The sequence below is a fragment of the Elephas maximus genome, chromosome 13 (genome assembly GCF_024166365.1).
Source record: "Elephas maximus indicus isolate mEleMax1 chromosome 13, mEleMax1 primary haplotype, whole genome shotgun sequence".
Taxonomy (NCBI): Eukaryota; Metazoa; Chordata; class Mammalia; order Proboscidea; family Elephantidae; genus Elephas; species Elephas maximus.
The window spans coordinates 71997914-72002976 of record NC_064831.1 but is presented as its reverse complement, the minus strand read 5'-3'; the positions used below and the strand labels follow the sequence as shown (position 1 = coordinate 72002976).

At 43.0% G+C, this 5063-nt stretch overlaps 1 non-coding gene across 1 annotated transcript; it reads left to right on the top strand.

Annotated features, from left to right (window-relative positions):
* Positions 1-392: 392 nt before the first annotated feature.
* On the top strand, positions 393-499 carry LOC126057558 (U6 spliceosomal RNA). Its single transcript, XR_007512638.1, has one exon. It is a non-coding gene; the product is annotated as a U6 spliceosomal RNA (small nuclear RNA).
* Positions 500-5063: the final 4564 nt, after the last annotated feature.

Below are 5063 nucleotides of genomic sequence, written 5' to 3'. Positions count from 1 at the left end.
CCACTCCTGGGCTACTAAGCGTGAGGAAGGAAAATGGCGATCAGAGTCTGAGCCAATCCGTTTTACAATCATGCTTTTGTCTCAGCTGGGCCCTTTACTTCTGCTTGATTTTCTGTAGAGTTCTTTGCACATTCTTTTGGGTCCTCCACTGCAAACCAGTTGTCATTGAGTTGATTTGGACTCATGGTGGCCCCACATGTGTCAGAATATGACTGCAGTCCGTAGAGTTTTTCAATGGCTTATTTTTTTGGAAGTAGATCTCCAGGCCTTCTTCCAAGGCTCTTCTGGGTGGACTTGAACAACCAACCTTTCAGTTATTAGCTGAGCACCTTAACTATTTGCACTAACTTGCCTAAGAATCTCCAGGAGAGCTGCTAAAATACAGACTTCTGGTGCTCGCTTCGGAAGCACATATACTAAAATTGGTATGAAACAAGGAAGATTAGCAGGCCCCCTGCGTAAGGATGACAAACAAATTTGTGAAGCGTTCTGCATTTTTCCAATCAAAAATACTGCCTCCACGCATTACAATCTGTCTGACAAGAGCATCAACCCTCTGGGTGGCTTTGTCCACCCTGGTGAAGTACTAACAACTTTGTTATGATGCTGAACGGCTGCGTGGTGGGAACTAAGAAGCGAAGCGAGTACTCACTCTCTGCAAGTCCTTGCTGGTACAGACCAAACCCCAGGCCCTGTAGAAGATGGACCTTAAGTTCATCGACACCACCTCCAAGTTTGGCCATGGCCACTTCCAGAGTATGGGGGAGAAGAAAGTATTCATGGGACTACTTAAGAGAGACAGAATTGTAAAAGGAGAAGAAACTTAATGTCAGGAATAGATCGTGCAGCTGGTGGGATTTCAATAAAAAATTATTTTCTAGCAAAAAAAAAAAAAACAGACTTCTGGGCGTAACTGAGAAATAGTATGATTCCAGAGGTCTGGGGCGAGGCTCAAGAGTTTACGTTTTAACAAGCTTCCAGGAATGCTGATACTCCTGGTTTGTGGACCATGCTCTGAGCGACGCTGCTCCACTGCAGAGAGCTGCACATTTAATGAATCAAGTAATGAGTTAAGCATCTACCTTGTAGTCATCGAAATCTCTGTCTTTTCCCTGCTTGTCTTTTTGAATGTTTCTCTCTTTGTTCTCTTGAGAGAGGAAGAACTTCTTGGTCTGAAGTTACTTTGAAAGAGCCAGAAGACATTCTTCAAAACTGAAACAGGGAGGCCACTGTATTTCAACCAGTATTTCCTGACCACCTGCCAGCATTACACCCCCAATGCTGTTTCTGCTGTAAGAAAATAATGGTGAATAACAGTGTTCCTGCCAAATGTTTGCAGGGTGCCTGAACGTTTTCACCTTTGCACCAACCTCACCCTTCTCAGAGGTAGACTTTCATTTTGACTTTCACATCCCGCCCTGATCCACCCCATTCTCTTTCTCACTGAGTTTTTCTTCCCTGACACACTTTTTTGTTGTTGTTTTCTTTTTCTATCTCCTGCTTCAATTTTCCCCCAAACATTAAATTCATCTATAATCCTGTCCTCCTCCAGTGGCCAGGAGCTTCCCACTTCCCTGTGGAGCCTGCAAACATTTGAGGAATGATGTACTTCGTGAGGGCCAAGGAGCTAAACTGTAACCAATGGGCCCAGAGAGAGTCCTGGCTTCATAAAGAGAAGAAGTTTTTAATACAATGAAAATACAGAGGGCTCTGGATCTTACACTTGGCTAGTGCTGTAGTCTTGGACACGTTTCTTAACCAACTTGGCCTTGCTTTCTATTTCTATAAAGTGAAAATCATAGCATGTATCTTTTGAGGTTGTTCTGAGGTTTAAATGAGATAATGTGGACTTAGTTCAAGGTCTGGAGCATAAGTACTTAATTAAGGGCACATATTTTTTTTTTTTTACTAATGACTGCTTCTTCTAGTTGCCATTGAGTCAATCCTGACTCATAGTGACCCCATGTGTGTCAGAGCAGAACTGTGTTCCATAGAGTTTTCTTTCTTTTTTTTTAAGTGAAAGTTTACAAACCAAATCACCCTCTCATTCAAAAATTTATGTACATCTTGCTATGTACTCCTAGTTGTTCTCCCCCAGCGAGACAGCACACTCCTCCTCTCCACTCTGTATTTCCCATGTCCACTCAGCCAGCTCCTGTCCCCCTCTTCCTTCTTATCTCGCCTCCAGACTGGAGCTGCCCACATAGTCTCGTGTGTCTACTTGAGCCGAGGAGCTCACTCTTCACCATTATTATTTCCTGTCTTATAGTCCGGTCCAATCCCTGTCTGAAGAGTTGGCTTTGGGAATGGTTCCAGTCTTGACCTAACAGAATGTCTGGAGACAATGACCTCTGGGGTCCTTCTAGTCTCAGTCAGACCATTAAGTCTGGTCTTCCATAGGGTTTTCAATGGCCGATTTTTTGGAAGTAGATCACTGGAACTTTCTTCCAAGGTGCCTCAGGGTGAACTCAAATCTTCAACCTTTCAGTTAAAAGCCCAGCACTTCCCCATTTATGCCACACAGGGACTCCATGAGGGAGTTAACACCCCCTAAAGTAATCCCTGGCCAACAGGGAATGGAAGCTAATGAATAAAACCTCTCTTTTCCATGTCTTGAGTAGATGGTTTTGAGGTACGTTCTGCATAGCTCCTCAGAGGGCCGCACCAGGACTGTGTCCCAGTTGCCCACAGACATCACCAGTTGCAACCCTTGACTGGTGTTTCTCCTTTCTTGTTGTGCTCTCCCCAGTTCCTCTACTCTTGTTCCCTGGATCATTTTCAAAATATACTACCTGGACTTGATCCTTTGCCTCAGACTCTGCTTTTGGGGGAAAATCGGTTACAGTAGTACCCTACTACTCTGAAGAGAGGGCAGTGGTGGTTCAGTGGTAGAATTCTTGCCTTCCATGTGAGAGACCTGGGTTCAATTCCTGACCAATGATCCTCTAGTGCAGCTACCATTTGTCTACTAGTGGAGGCTTGCATGTTGCTATGATGCTAAACAGGTTTCAGTGGAGCTTCCAGACTAAGATAGGCTAGGAAGAAAGGCCTGGCAGTCTACTTCCAAAATCAGCCCACGAAACCCCTATCATCACAATGGTCTGATCTGTAACCCATCATCAGGGGATGGTACAGGACCAGGCAGCAATGCATTCCATTGTGCGTGGGGTCACCATGGTTTGGGGGCTGACTCAACAGCAGCCAACAGCAACAACAACAATTATGAAAAACAAGACCTGGATTCTGAGCCTTCCATCCTCACGTGGGCCGAGTTTAGTTTCTAATGAAGTTTAACCTAGTTTTCCCATTAGGCACCTAGAACTGGGTTCCATCTGTGTTTGTAGAGATTCCCTCACTGTTTGAGGGCCTAGATGTAGGGCTGATGTGTGATGATTTCCAGTGCTGGTTTACCCCAAACAACAAGAACAGATTTTATTTGTCTCTTTTAGAGCCATTAGGTATGGTTGGTTTCACTCCAGCTGGAGAAGTAGTAATTATGGTTTGGGATTTCCAGGCCTTGAACATTCTCAGCTTATGTGATAGCTAAGAGAGCCTCTGTCTCTGCCCTGGGCTCCATACATTTGGGGTGGGGGTGTACATTCAAGCAGGCACAAGTTCTCACTGCCCTCTCTAATGAGCTCTGAATAGAGATGGCTATTTTTAACCAACAGTGATGAGATGCCTGTTCTTTTCAAGTTTTCCCAAGAAGTGGGAGTGTTTTTGTCTTCTCTTGCATAGTTGAATCTTCAGAAAAGGTTTAATAAAGCCTCAGTAGAATTTGTATCCAGATGGAATCAGATCAGAAGGAAGGTCTTGTCACTTCTGCAATGCCTTTGATGCTACGTACTGTCGCTTTGTAAAATTTAGGTTTCAACCTTCAAGAAGTTTGTTTTCTAAACCCCTTCACTCCTCATCGAATTAGACTTGTGAACGGGAGACTTAATTCTACGCCCAGGTGACTGAAGACACATTGACTCACACGCTGCAATGGCTGAAACGCAGGAGATTGTTGTAACCTTTCTAAATCTCTGCCATGGATTGTCTTCTGCTTGGGTTATTTTTCATGATTTAAATATTATGCAGGCTTGTACATATCCAAATGTGTAGGTATGTGTGCATGTATGTGTTTATATAAGTTTTTGATTGTAAGATTAGTTTTTATCTGAGCATCGGGACTACAGTGAGGTGTCCCACTCAAAACTTGGAACGAAAGCTGCCCTCGGGCTGCAGCCCTTAGTTTAAACTCGGTATTTTGACACAATTTCAATTTATAGAAGGTTGTAAGACTAGCACAGAAAAATCCCATATATCCTTCACTGGATTTCCCAAGTTTTAAACATTTTACAACGTTTGCTTTGTCATTCTCTCTCTCTCTCTCTATGTATAGAGTCAATCTTGACTCATAGCGACCCTATGTGTGTCAGAGTAGAACTGTGTTCCATAGGGTTTTCAGTGGCTGATTTTTCAGAAGTAGATTGCCAGGCCTTTCTTTCAAGGCACCTCTGGGTGGGCTCGAACTTCAAACCTTTTGGTTAGCTGGTGAATACATTAAGTGTTTGTACCACACACTGTCTCTCTCTCTCTCTACACACACACACACACACAAGCATTCGCATTTATATATGAATATTTTTATATACACACACACATATATATTTTTCTTAACTGTTTGAGAGTAAGTTGCAAGTTGCAGATGTGATGCTCTGCCCCTGAGTACTTCAGTGTGGAGTTCCTAAAAACAAGGACAATCTCCTACATAACAACAACAAAAGCATCAAAATTAGGAAAGTAGCATTGATACGATACTATTAGCTAATCTTCAGATCTTATTCAAATTTTGCTGAATATCCCAACGTCTTTTTGTAGCAAAAGAAAATTACAGACCAGACACTGCATTCAGGAGTCATGTCTCTTTGGCTTCTTTTATTTTTGAACAATTCCTCAGACTTGTCTTTCATGAACTTGACATTTTTGAAGGGTGTGGGCCAGGTATTTTGCAGAGTATCCCTGAATTTGTGTTTGTCTGATGTTCCCTCGTGATTAGACTGAGATTGTGCATTTTT